Genomic DNA, 13562 nt, shown 5'->3' with positions numbered 1-13562 from the left:
CAGCTGAGGGCTCTTGCTGCTTCACGGTGTGCCCCATGGGCCCATGCAGATGGTGGATGTGGGGGTCTTGGGCCACTGGCGTCTGTCCACCTTGGCCCTGAGCTATTCCTGAAGCCCTGGCCATTGCCAAGGTGATCGGGGTGGGACAACCCAGAGCTGTTCCTGAAGCAATGGCCCTTGGCAAGTTGCTCTGGGCAGAAGAGCCAAGAGCTCCTGTCACATGAACTTGACTTCCAAGGAGCTTGGGCCCACTCGGGGCCGCTGGGTGGCTCCCCTACTGATTCCTTGGGCTGTGGAGTCAGGACGAGCCCACTGGGCCTAGGAGGGGAATCTCAAATCCCTAGGCTCAACAGGCGATGGCCCCGGGCCTATGGTCGCAGCACTCTAGACCTGAGGGAGTGATCCAAGGAAGAGGCCAAACAGGTGCAGGGATAGGGTCCCCCTTCACAGCAGACAGTGGGAGGCATGCCTGGTTGCGTGTACATAATTACCCTGGCATCCATTCCTCTGACCTTGGGGCCCTGAGGGCCGTGGTTCCCCATGTCCTCAAGGTCACTTGCCCAACTCCAGGTATTACAGATGGCCAATCCCTGGGAGGGCTTGGGCCTGGTCCTACCCACCAGGGAACGCACCCTTCATGCCCAGCCCCCTGCCAACAGTGTGCTACCTCTCGGGAAGTCTGTGTGCAGTGCTTTTTCCTGGTCAGCAGTATTAGCAAGCCTCAGCTCCCTCAGGGGCCACACTTTCCGTTGTTTTGGGGTCAGGTATGGGCATCTCTGTTCCTGTAGCCTGCCCCTTTCTTGCGGTCCCCTGATGTATGCTCGCAATTCTCACAACTTGCCATGCAGCACCAGGCTTTCAAGACTGGCAGCTCTTGGACGCAGGGACAGGTGCCCTGGGAAAGGACATTTTGACACTGCTCTACCTCTCTCTCCCCAGATGCTGTCCCCAGGTTAAGATCCCACCCTGAAGTGCAAGTCTTGCTAGGCTAAGCCCTGCAAGAGGCCCAACATCTCATGCTATCACCCCCCTCCCAGGGCATCCCGTTCTAGAGTAAACACCCAGGGTAAGCTGGTTCGGGAGATGGGAGAGCATCCACCTGCGTAGCCAGTGCCTTGCTTGGGTCAATGATGAGAACTCATATTGTCTCGAAGAGAGATGATGACCTAAAATTCATGCTCAATAGGATTACGCTGAGGCCCAATGGAGGGAATCACGCCAGGGCCAGCATCCCGAGGATGCTTGGGGTCCTGGGAGAGTGCTGTAGATTGGGGCTTGAAGCAACCTTTTCCTCAAGGCTCCCCACTGTGGCTATGAACTGACTGTGGGCCTCCAGGTGCCCACAAGTGGATCAAGCCTTCAGCCTTGCCTGCCAACCCATTATTCCTCCAGGACGCCTCCTGAAGAGCCATTGCTTTGCAACCCCGATTTCCTTGTGTCTTTCTCGGGCCTTGGTGGCCATTGTCTCAGCACAGCCACAACCATGGCAGGTGAGTGGAAGCCACTGCACTTGGAGGAAGGCCGCAGATGTCGTTGGGGTGGGTCATGAGGCCCGTATCTAGGTGGCTGCTGCATGGGAATATGGCTGGGAGCCCTGTATGTCCAGAGAGGATGGACTTCCCCTTGAAGGTCTACCCTTGGGCCATCCAACATGCAGGGGAAGTGAAAGATAGGCAGGGTCCCTTACAAGGACCGGAAAGTGTAGGGATGCTGCCGTCACCCAGTTCACCTGAAGGATCTTGCTGCTTCAAGGTGTGCCCCATGGGCCCATCCACTTAACCAACTGAGCCACCCAGGCGTCCCCCATGGGCCCATCCAGATGGTGGACATGGGCCCCTTGGGACCACTGGCAGCTGTCCCCCTCAGCCCTCAACTGTTCCTGCAGCCCTGGCACTTGGCAAGGTGCCCTGGGTAGAAGAGCCCTCCAGAGTTCCTGTCACATGTACCCAACTCCCAAGGAGCTTGGGTCCCCTTGGGGCAGCTGGGACCTCCCCTCCCTGATCCCTTGGGCTGCTGAGACAGCAAGAGCCCTCTGGGTCTAGGAGGGGAATCTCAAGTCCCTGGGCAAAAAAGGTGATGGCCATGGGGCTCTCGTCCTGACACTCTAGACTTAATGGAGCTATCCAGGGGAAGAGGCTCAGCAGGTGCAGGGAGAGGCATCCCATTCCCTACGGGCAGTGGCTGCATGCCTTGGTTGTGTGCATGTGCTTGGCCCAGCATCCATTCCTGTACCCTGGGGACCCTGGGAGTGATGGCTTCCCGTGTCCTTGAGGACACCTGCCCTCAAGGGTGTCACAGATGGCCAATCCGTGGGAGGGTGAGGCCTTGGCCCTACCTACCAGAACAGGCTCCCTGCACGCCAAGCTTTGCTCCCACACACTGCTACCTCTCCAGTAACCTGTGTGCCGGCCTTCTCCTGGGGGCAGCCTCAGAAAACCTCTGCTCCCTCGGGGGCCACGCTCTCCATTGTTTTGGGGTCCAGGTATGGGCATCTCGGTTCCTGTAGCCTGCCCCTTTCGTGCAGTTCCCACCATATGCCGGCGGGCCTCATGCCTTGCCATGCAGCACCAGGATTTCGGGATTGGCAGCTCTTGGCCACAGGGGTAGGTGCCCCGCAGAATGGCGTTTTGACACCAGGCCTACACTCTCTCCACAGATCATGTACCCAGACAAAGATCCTGTCCTGCGGGCCAAATCTTCCTAGGCCCACCCCTGGCAACTGCCCCAACATCTCCTGCCCTGGCACCCTCCAGGGTATTCTGCTCTACAGTAAGCTCCCCTGGTAAGCAGATTCGGGGGACAAGGGAGTGCCCCCCTGCGTTGCTACTACCTTCCTTGGGTCATGATGAGAACTCATATTGACTCGAAGAGAGATGATGGCCTAAAAATCATGCTCAATAGGATTACGCTGAGGCCCATTGGAAGGTTCCATCCCGAGGTCAGCATCCCGAGGATGCTCGGGGCCCTGGGGGAGCGCTGCAGTTTGGGACTTGAGGTGACTGATCCCTCGGGGGTCCCCACTGTGGCTATATTCTGACTGTGGGCCTCCTGGTGCCCAAAGGTGCTTAGGCCTTTGGCCTTGCCTGCCGACTCATTCCCCCTACAAGGATGCCTCCCAGAGAGCCATTGCTTAGCAATCCTGGACTCCTTGTGTCTTTCCGCGGGCCGTGGTGGCCAGGGTCTCAGTTCGGCCTCAACCAAGGCAGGTGATTTGAAGCCCTGGGATTGGAGGGAAGCCAAGACGCCATGGGGTGGGTTAGGAAGGCTGGTATCTGGGCGGTGGGTGTATGGGCTTTGGGCTGGTAGCCCTGGATATAAGAAAGGGTGGACTTACCTCTTGAAGTTCCTCCATTGGGCCATCCCACCTTCAAGGAAAGGGAAAATTTGGCTGTGTTCCTGACAAGGACCTTAACGTGCAGGGACACTGCCATCAGCCCACATTCAGCTGAGGGCTTGTGCTGCTTCACGTTGTGACGCATTGGCCTGTCCAGATGGTGGACCTTGGCCCCTTGGGCCACTGGCGGCTGTCCCCCTCGGCCCTGGGCTGTTCCTGAAGCCCCAGCCATTGCCAAGGTGACCCGGGTGGGACAGCCCAGAGCTTTTGTCCCACACACCTAATTCCAAAGAGCTTGGGCCTCCTCGGACCAGCTGGAGAGTTCTCCTCCCTGATCCCTTGGGCTGTCAAGACAGAAAGGGCCCACCAGGCCAAGGAGGGGAATCTTGAGTTCCTGGGTGCAACAGGCAATGGCCCTGGGGCTCTCGCAGCAGCTCCCTAGCCTTGAGGTAGTGATCCCGGGAAGAGGCACAGTAGGTGCAAGGAGAGGGCTCCCCTGCAAGGGGAGCAATGGCGTCATGACCTGATTGCATGCATGTGGTTGGCCCAGTATCCATTCCTCTGCCCTGGGGATGCTGGGGGCCATGGTTCCCCATGTCTTTGGGGGCACCTGCCAGGCTTGGGGTGCGACAGATGGCCAATCCGTGGGAGGGCAAGGGACTGGACCTAACTACCTACCAGGGCACGCACCCTTCATGACTGGCCCCGCGCCCACAGCGTGCTACCTCTTGGGAAGTGTGTGTGCTGTGCCTTCTTCTGGGGGGCAGCATCAAAAAGGCTCGGCTCCTTCAGAGGCCAAGCTCTCCATTTTTTCGGTGTCCAGGTATGGGCATCTCTGCTCCTATAGCCTGCCCCTTCCTTGTGGTTACCCTCTGTGTGCCGGCTGGCCTAAAGCCTTGCCACACGGCACTAGGCTTTCGGGACTGGCACTTCGTGGCTGTAGGGGCAAGTGTCACTCAGCAGGGCATTCTGACACCTTGCCTACCCCTCTCTCCCCATCATGTTCCCAGATGAAGATTCCGCCCTGAGGGCCACATCTTGCTTGGCGCAGCCCCTGCAAAAGGCCCAAAGTCTTGTGACTCTGTCCCCACCCCCGCCCCCCACCGGGACATCCCGCTCTACAGTAAGTACCCCAGAAATCAGGTTCGGAGGACGCCCTAATGCCCGCCTTCATCATCACTGCCTTGCTTGGGTCAATGATGAGAACTCATATTGCCTTGAAGAGAGATGATGACCTAAAAATCATGCTCAATAGGATTACGCTGAGGCCCAAAGGAGCGGACCATGCTGGGGTCAACATCTGAAGGTTGCTTGGGGTCCTGGGGGAGTGTTGTAGTTTGGGGCTTGAGGCGATGGATCCCTTGAAGGATCCCTCGAAGTTCCCCGCTGTGGCTGTGGCATTTCGATGAGCCTCCAAGTGCCCAAAGGGCCTCAGGACTTCAAACTTCCCTGCTAACCCTATCTGCCTCTCAGGACAAATCCTGGGGAGCCATTGTTTAGCACCTGGTTCTCCTTGTGTCTTTCAATGGACCTTGGTGGCCAGGGTCTCTGTATGGCCTCAAAAATGGCAGGTGAGTGGAAGCCACTGGGATTGGAGGGAAGCAGCAGACACCACTGGGGTGGGGTCGGGTGGCCTGTGTCTGGGTGGCTGCACTTGGACATCGGACTGGGAGCCCGGGATACCTGTAGTGGGTGGATTTCCCCCTTGAAAGTCCGCCCCTGGACCATCTCATGTGCAGGGTAAGCAAGGGTTTATGTGGATCCCTGACAAGGACCGGAAAGTGTAAGGTCAGCTTATGGCCACAGGGACAGGTGCCCTGCTGTAGGACATTTTGACACCTGGCCTACCCCTCTCTCCCCCGATCCTTTCCCAGATGAAGATCTTGCTCTGACGACCAAGTCCTGCTTGGCCCTGCCCCTGCAAGGAGCCCAACATCTCTTGCCCCCATCCTCCCTCAACTGGGATGTCCAACTCTACAGTAAGCACCCCGGTAACCAGGTTTGGGGGTGGGAGAGCACCTGCCCATGTCACCATTGCCTTGCTTGGGTCAATGATGAGAACTCATATTGTCTCGAAGAGAGATGATCACCTAAAAATCATGCTTAATAGGATTACGCTGATTCCCAATGGAAGGGACCATTCCCGGATCAGCATCCCCAGGATGATCAGGGCCCTGGGCAGTGCTGCAGCTTGGGGCGTGAGGTGACTGATCCCTCGACGCTCCCCCCTGTGGCTGTGGCCCCCTCCAGGGGCCCAAAGGGGTTAAGGCCTTCAGCCTTTTTGGCCACTCATTCCCTCTCCCAGGATGCCTCCCAGGGAGCCATTGCTTGTTAACCCTGGTCTCTTTGTGTCTCTCAGCGGGCCATGCTGGCCAGGGTCTCAGCACATCCTGAACAATAACAGGTGAGTGGAAGAACCCTGGGCATTGAGGGAGGCTGCAGATGCCTTTGTGGTGGGTTCAGGAAGCCCATGTCTGGGAAGCGGCCACATGGGAATCAGGCCAGGAGCCCTGGATGTCCGGAGAGTGTGGACATTTCCCTTGAAGGTCTGCCCTTGGGCCATCCCACATGCAGGGGAAGTTAAATGTTGTCAGGGTCCTGGACAAGGACTGGAAAGTGCAGGGACATCGCTGTCAGCCAACGATCAGCTGAGGGACCTCGCTGCTTCATGGTGTGCCCCATGGGCCCATCCAGATGGTGGATGTGGGCCCCTTTGGGCCACTGGTGGTTGTCCCCAATGGTCCTGCGCTGTTCCTGATGCCCTCGCCCTTGGTAAGGTGTCCGGGCTGGAGAGCTCAGAGCTCCTTTTGCATACATTGACTCCCAAGGGACTTAGGCCCCCTTGGGGCAGCTGGGGAATTCCCATCCCCAATCCCTTTGGCCGATGAGACAGGAAGGGCACACCAGGCCTAGGAGGGGAATCTTGAGTCCCTGGGTGCAACAGGTGATAGCCCTGGGCCTATCACAGCAGTAATCTAGACCTGAGAGATTGATCTGAGGGAAGAGGCCCAGCAGGTACAGGGAGATACCCCCTTGTACGACAGGCAGTGGGCGGCATGCCTTGTTTGCATGCACATCTTGTTTGCCGAGCATCCATTTCTTTGCCTTGTGGGCCCTGGGGGCAGTGGCTCCCCATGTCCTCAAGAGCACCTGCCCAGCTCCGGGTGCCACAGATGGCCAATGGTGGGAGGGCAAGGGCCTGGCCCTACCTACGAGGGCATGCACACTGCACACTGGGCTGCATGCCCACAGCGTTCTAACTCTCAGGAATCCGATGTGCCGAGCCTTCTCCTGGGGGCCAGCATCAGCAAGGCTTGGCTCCCTTGGGGGCCATATTCTCCATTGTTTCTGGGTCCAGGTATGGGCATCTCTGCTCCTGTAGCCTACCCCTTCTTTGTGTCCCTCCACCGTGTGCCAGGGGGCCTCAAGTGTTGCCACGTGTTGCCAGGTTTCTGGGAGTGGACCCTCTGGGACGCAGGGGCAGGTACCCTGGAGCAGGGCGTTTTGAGCGCTGGCCTACCCCTCTCTCCCCAGATTGTGTACCCAGTTGAAGAACCCGCCCTGAGGGCCAAGTCTTGCTAGGCCCAGCACCTGCAAAAAGCCCAACATTTCATGTCCCCGCACCACCACGCGGCAACCTGCTCTACAGTAGGCACCCCTGAGGAGCAGTTTGGGGGACAGAAAGCGTCTGCTCGGGTCACAACTGCCTTCCTTGGGTTACGTGGCACCAGGTTTTCAGAACTGGGAGCTTTTGGCCACTGAGGCAGGTGCCCCACAGCAGGACATTTTGACACCTAGCCTATGACTCTCTCCACAGATCCTGCCCCAGACCAAGTTCCTGCCCTGAGTTCAAGTCTTGCTAGACCAAGCCACAGCCAGAATCCCAACTCTTGGGTTCCCATCACCCACCGGAGCATGCCACTCTGCAGTAAGCACCCAGGGTAAGCAGGTTCGCGGGGGCAGGAGAGGGCTCGCCGGCATCGCCATTGCCTTGCTTGGGTCAATGATGAGAACTCATATTGTCTTGAAGAGAGATGATGACCTAAAAATCATGCTCAATAGGATTATGCTGAGGCCCAATGGAAGGGACCATCTCAGAGTCATCATCCTGAGGATGCTCAGGGCCCTCGGGGAGCACTGTAGTTTGGGGCTTGAAGTGACCGATCCCTCAGGCCTCACCACTTTGGCTGTGGCCTGACTATGGGCCTCCAGGTGCACAAGAGGTGCTCGGGCCTTCAGCCTTGCCTGCCAACCCATCCCCCCTCTCAGGATGCCTTCCGGGGAGCCATTGCTTAGCAACCCTGGTCTCTTTGTGTCTTTCAGCAGGCCTTCGTGGTCAGGGTCTCAGTGTGGTCACAAGCATGGCAGGTGAGTGGAGCCCCTGGGCTTCGAGGGAGGCCATAGACGCCATCTGGAGTGGGTACGGGTGGCCTGTGTCTGGGTGGTGGCCACATGGGGGTCTGGTTGGGAGACCTGGATGGTCGGAGAGGGTGGATTTCCCCATTGAAGGTCCGACCTTGGGTCATCCCAGGTGGAGGGGAATTGAAAGATTGGCCGGGTCTCTGACATGGACCAGAAAGTGCAGGGACACCACTGTCAGCCAACAATCAGCTGAGGGACCTTGCTGCTTCACGGTGTGCCCCATGTGCCCATCCAGATGGTTGATATAGGCCCCTTGGGGCCACTTGTGGCTGTCTCCTTGGACCTGGGGTATTCATGAAGCCCCAGACCTTGGCAAGTTGCCCTGGGCCGGAGAGCTCAGAGTTCCTGTCGCATGCAGCCGACTCCCATGGAGCTTGGGCCCCTCGGGGCAACTGGGAGTTCCCCTCTCCTATCACTTGGGCCACTGAGACAGGAAGGGCCACCTGGCCTAGGAGGGTAATCTTGAGTCCCTGGGCACAATAGGCAATGTCCTTGGGCCTATCATTGCGGCACTCTAGATCTGAGGGAGTGATCCCAGTGATGAGGCCCAACAAGTGCAGGGAGGGGGCCCCTGTGCACAGTGGGAATGGGCAGCATGCCTGGTTGTGAGCATGCTGTTATCCCGGCATCCATTCCTCTGCCCTTGGGACCCTGAGGGCCATGGGTCCCCATGTCCTTGAGGGCACCAGCCCAACTTCAGGTGTCAGAGATGGCCAATCTGTGGGAGGGCGAGGGCCTGACTGTACATACCAGGGCACCCACCCTTCATGCGTGGCTTAGAGTCCACAGTGTGCTACCTCTCTGGAAGGCTGTGTGCTGGGCCTTCTGGGGGGCAGCACAGCAAGTCTCAGTGCTCATGGGGGCCACGCTTTCTGTTGTTTTGTGGTCAAGGTATGGGCATTTCTGCTCCTGTAGTTTGTCCCTTCCATGTGGTCCCCTGCCATATGCTGGCCAGCCTAACAGCTTGCCACGCAGCCGCAGGCTTTACACACTGGCTGCTCTTGGTTACAATGGCAGGTGCCACGGAGCAGTGCATTTTGACACCTCGCCCACCCCCCTCTCCCCAGCTCATGTCCCCAGACGAAGATCCTGCCCTGAGGTCCAAGTCTTGCTAGGCTCAGACACTGCAAGATGCCCAATGTCTCATGCCCCCACCCCGCCCCCCGGGCATCCCTCTCTACAGTAAGCAACCCCAGTAAACTGGTTCGGGGGAGGAGTGAGTGCCTGTTTCATCGCCACTGCCTTCCTTGGATCAATGATGAGAACTCATAATGTCTCAAAGAGAGATGATGACCTAAAAATCATGCTCAATAGGATTACGCTGAGGCCCAAGGGAGGGGATCATGCTGGGCTCAGCATCCTGAAGATGCTCGGGCCCCTGGGTGAGCACTTCAGATTGGGGCTTGAGGCAACTGTTCTCTCAAGGCTCCCCACTGTGGCTATGAACTGACTGTGGGCCTCCAGGTGACCACGAGTGGATCAAGCCTTCGGCCTTGCCTGCTGACCCATTCTTCCTCCAAGGATGCCTCCTGAAGAGCCATTGCTTTGCAACCCCGATTTCCTTGTGTCTTTCTCGGGCCTTGGTGGCCATTGTCTTGGTGCAGCCACAACCATGGCAGGTGAGTGGAAGCCACTGCACTTGGAGGAAGGCCGCAGATGTCATTGGGGTGGGTCATGAGGCCCTTATCTAGGTGGCTGCCGCATGGGAATATGGCTGGGAGCCCTGGATGTCTGGAGAGGGTGGACTTCCCCTTGAAGGTCCGCCATTGGGCATGTGAAAGATGGGCTGGGTCCCTTAGGACTAGAAAGTGCAGGGACACTGCCGTCACCCAGTTCAGTTGAGGGATCTTGCTGCTTCAAGGTGTGCCCCATGGGTCCATCCAGATGGTGGACGTGGGCCCCTTGGGACCACTGGCGGCTGTCCCCCTCAGCCCTCAACTGTTCCTGTAGCCCCAGCACTTGGCAAGGTGCCCTGGGCGGAAGAGCCCAGAGTTCCTGATGCATGTACCCAACTGCCAAGGAGCTTGGGTCACCTCAGGGTAGCTGGGAGCTCCCCTCCCCGATCCCTTGGGCTGCTGAGACAGCAAGTGGCCCTCTGGGACTAGGAGGGGAATCTCAAGTCCCTGTGCACAACAGGCGATGGCCCTGGGCCACTCTAGATCTGATGGAGTTATCCAGGGGAAGAGGCTCATCAGATGCAGGGAGAGGCCCCGCCCCACTTGCATGCCTGGCAGTGTGCTACCTGCCTTGGTTGTATGCATGTGTTTGGCTCAGCATTCATTCCTCTACCCTGGGGACCCTGGGGGCGATGGCTTCCCATGTCCTCGAGGACACCTACCCTCGAGGGTGTCACAGATGGCCAATCCGTGGGAGGGTGAGGCCTTGGCCCTACCTAACAGGACAAGCCCCCTGCACGCCATGTCTCGTTCCCATATCCTGATAACTCACAGGTAACCTGTGTGCCAGCCTTCTCCTGGGGGGTAGCCTCAGCAAGGCTTGGCTCCCTTGGGGGCCATACTCTCCATTTTTGCAGGGTTCAGGTATGGGCATCTTGGTCCTGTAGCCTGCCCTTTTCTTGCAGTTCCCACTGTATGCCAGACAGCCTCACGGCTTGCCATGTGGCACCAGGATTTCAGGACTGGCATCCCTGGCTGCAGGGGTAGGTGCCCGGGAGAATGGCGTTTTGACACCAAGCCTACCCTCTCTCCCCAGATCACGTACCCATACAAGGATCCTGCTCTGAGGACCAAATCTTCCTAGGCCCAGCCCTGGCAAGTGGCCCAACATCTCCTGCTCTGACACCCCCAGGGTAATCCACTCTACAGTAAGCTCCCCCGGTAAGCGGATTCAGGAGACAGGAGAGTGCCCACCTGCATTGCTACTGCCTTGCTTGGGTCCATGATGAGAACTCATATTGTCTCGAAGAGAGATGATGACCTAAAAATCGTGCTCAATAGGATTATGCTGAGGCCCATTGGCAGGGTCCATCCCAAGGTCAGCATTCTGAGGATGCTTGGGGCCCTGGGAGAGCGCTACAGTTTGGGGCTTGAGGTGACCAATCCCTTGGGGGTCCCCACTGTGGCTATGGTCTGACTATGGGCTTCCAGGTTCCCAAAGGTGCACAGGCCTTCGGCCTTGCCTGCCGACTAATTCCCCCCACCAGGACGCCTCCCAGGGAGCCATTGCTTAGCAATCCTGGACTCCTTGTGTTTTTCCATGGGCCGTGGTGGCCAGAGTCACAGTTCAGCCTCAACCATGGCAGGTAATTGGAAGCCACTGGGCTTGGAGGGAGGCCGAGATGCTGTAGGGGTGGGTTCGGGAGGATGGTATCTGGGCGGCAGCCGCATGGGCTTCGGGCTGGTAGCCCTGGACATAAGGAGAGGGTGGACTTACCTCTTGACAGTGCACCCTTGGGCCATCCCACCTGCAAGGGAAGGGAAAATTTTGCCATGTCCCTGACAAGGACGGGAAAGTACAGGGAAACCACCGTCAGCCCACGTTCAGCTGAGGGCTCATGCTGCTTCACGTTGTGATGCATTGGCCTGTCCAGATGGTCGACCTGGGCCCCTTGGGCCACTGGTGGCTGTCCCCCTCGGCCCTGGGCTGTTCCTGAAGCCCTGGCCATTGCCAAGATGACCCGGGTGGGACAGCCCAGAGCTTCTGTCCCACACACCTACTCCAAGGAGCTTGGGCCTCCTTGGACCAGCTGGGAAGCTATCCTCCCTGATCCCTTGGGCTGTCAAGACAGAAAGGCCCACCAAGCCAAAGAGGGGAATCTTGAGTTCCTGAATGCAACAGGCGATGGCCCTGGGGCTCTCACAGCAGCTCCCTAGCCCTGAGGTAGTGATCCCGGGAAGAGGCCCAACAGGTGCAAGGAGAGGGCCTCCCTGCAAGGGGAGTAATGGGCGTCATGACCTGGTTGCATGCATGTGGTTTGCCCAGTATCCATTCCTCTGCCCTGGGGACGCTGGGGGCTGTGCCTCCCCATATCTTCAAGGGCACCTGCCAGGCTCGGGGTATGACAGATGGCCAGTCCGTGGGAGGGCAAGGGACTGGACCTAACTACAAGGGCATGCACCCTTCACGACTGGCCCCATGCCCACAGCGTGCTACCTCTCGAGAACCGTGTGTGCCATGCCTTCTTCTGGGGGGCAGCATGAAAAAGGCTCGGCTCCTTCAGGGGTCAAGCTTTCCATTTTTGGGGGGTCCAGGCATGGGCATCTCTGCTTCTATAGCCTGCCCCTTCCTTGCAGTTACCCACTGTGTGCCAGCAGGCCTAAAGCCTTGCCACATGGTGCTAGGCTTTCGGGACTGGCACTTCTTGGCTGCATGGGCTGGTTGCATGCAACAGGGCGTTCTGACACCTGTCCTACCCCTCTCTCCCCAGATCGTGTCCCTAGATGAAGATTCTGCCCTGAGGGCCACGTCTTGCTAGGCCCAGTCCCTGCAAGAGGCCCAAAGTCTCATGACTCTTCCCCCACCCCCCACCGGGGCATCCTGCTTTACAGTAAGCACCCCAGATATCAGGTTCAGGGGATGCCCTAATGCACACCTGCATCATCACTGCCTTGCTTGGGTCAATGATGAGAACTCATATTGTCTCAGAGCGAGATGATGACCTAAAAATCATGCTCAATAGGATTACGCTGAGGCCCAATGGAGGATACCATGCCGGGATGAACATCTGAAGGTTGCTTGGGGTCCTCGGGGAGCACTGTAGTTTGGGGCTTGAGGTGATAGATCCCCCAAAGTTCCCCACTGCAGCTGTGGCCTTTCAATGGGCCTCCAAGTGCCCAAAGGGCCTCAGGCCTTCGAACTCCCTTGATCACCCTATCCGCCTCCCAGGACAACTGGAAAGCCATTGCTTAGCACCTGGTTCTCCTTGTGACTTTCAGCTGACCATGGTGGCCAGAGCCTCTGCACGGCCTCAAACATGGCAGGTGAGTGGAAGCCACTGGGATTGGAGGGAAGCAGCAGACGCCATTGGGGTGGGGTCGGGTGGCCCGTGTCTGGGTGGCTGCACATGGACATTGGACTGGGAGCCCTGGATATCTGTAGCAGGTGGATTTCCCCCTTGTAAGTACGCCCTTGGACCATCTCACGTGCAGGGTAAGCAAGGGTTTGCGTGGGTCCCTGACAAGGACTGGAAAGTGTAAGGTCACCAACGTCAGCCCACGTTCAGCTGAGGGCTCTTGTTGCTTCAGGGTGTGCCTCATGGGCCCATCCAGATGATGGACGTGGGCCCCTTGGGCCACTGGCATATGTCCACCTTGGCCCTGAGCTATTCCTAAAGCACTGGCCCTTGGCAAGTTGCCCCGGGAGGGAGAGCCAAGAATTCCTGTCACATGCAGTCGACTCCCAAAGAGCTTGGGCCCGATTTGGGCAGCTGGGGAGCTCCCCTCTTGATCCCTTGGGGCGCATAGACAGGAAGAGGCCACCGAGCCTAGGAGGGGATTCTCGAATCCCTAGGTGCAACAGGCGTTGGCCCTGGGCCTATGGTTGCAGCACGCTAGACATGAGGGAGTGATCCCTGGAAGAGGCCAAACAGGTGCAGGAACAGGGTGCCCTTGCACAGCAGACAGTGGGTGGCATGCCTTGGTTGCATGGACGTGATTACCCTGGCATCCATCCCTCTGACCTTGGGGCCCCAGGGGCTGTGACTCCCTAGGTCCTCGAGGTCACTTGCCCAACTGCAAGTTTCACAGATGGCCAATCCCTAGGAGGGTGAGGGCCTTGTCCTAACTACAAGAGAATACACCCTTCTTGCCTGGCCCCTCAACCACAGGGTGCTACCTTTCGGGAAGCC

General features: G+C 58.3%; 8 non-coding genes across 8 annotated transcripts; all 8 read left to right on the top strand.

Moving 5' to 3' along the window:
• The first annotated feature begins 1121 nt into the window (after positions 1 to 1121).
• LOC118023279 lies at positions 1122 to 1202 on the top strand. The gene has a single exon (XR_004682744.1). It is a non-coding gene; the product is annotated as a small nucleolar RNA SNORD115 (small nucleolar RNA).
• A 1635-nt stretch (positions 1203 to 2837) lies between these two features.
• LOC118023220 lies at positions 2838 to 2917 on the top strand. The gene has a single exon (XR_004682694.1). It is a non-coding gene; the product is annotated as a small nucleolar RNA SNORD115 (small nucleolar RNA).
• Positions 2918 to 4524: 1607 nt separating this feature from the next.
• LOC118023274 lies at positions 4525 to 4605 on the top strand. The gene has a single exon (XR_004682739.1). It is a non-coding gene; the product is annotated as a small nucleolar RNA SNORD115 (small nucleolar RNA).
• A 774-nt stretch (positions 4606 to 5379) lies between these two features.
• LOC118023221 lies at positions 5380 to 5460 on the top strand. The gene has a single exon (XR_004682695.1). It is a non-coding gene; the product is annotated as a small nucleolar RNA SNORD115 (small nucleolar RNA).
• Positions 5461 to 7331: 1871 nt separating this feature from the next.
• LOC118023277 lies at positions 7332 to 7412 on the top strand. The gene has a single exon (XR_004682742.1). It is a non-coding gene; the product is annotated as a small nucleolar RNA SNORD115 (small nucleolar RNA).
• Positions 7413 to 9005: 1593 nt separating this feature from the next.
• On the top strand, positions 9006 to 9086 carry LOC118023293. Its single transcript, XR_004682758.1, has one exon. It is a non-coding gene; the product is annotated as a small nucleolar RNA SNORD115 (small nucleolar RNA).
• A 1562-nt stretch (positions 9087 to 10648) lies between these two features.
• On the top strand, positions 10649 to 10729 carry LOC118023298. The gene has a single exon (XR_004682762.1). It is a non-coding gene; the product is annotated as a small nucleolar RNA SNORD115 (small nucleolar RNA).
• Positions 10730 to 12330: 1601 nt separating this feature from the next.
• Positions 12331 to 12411, top strand: LOC118023288. Its single transcript, XR_004682753.1, has one exon. It is a non-coding gene; the product is annotated as a small nucleolar RNA SNORD115 (small nucleolar RNA).
• Positions 12412 to 13562: the final 1151 nt, after the last annotated feature.

Source organism: Mirounga leonina, unplaced genomic scaffold (genome assembly GCF_011800145.1).
Source record: "Mirounga leonina isolate KUSES-001 unplaced genomic scaffold, KU_Mleo_1.0 Mir_178, whole genome shotgun sequence".
NCBI lineage: Eukaryota > Metazoa > Chordata > Mammalia > Carnivora > Phocidae > Mirounga > Mirounga leonina.
Note: the sequence above shows the minus strand (reverse complement) of the source record. Positions and strands in the feature narration are given on the sequence as shown.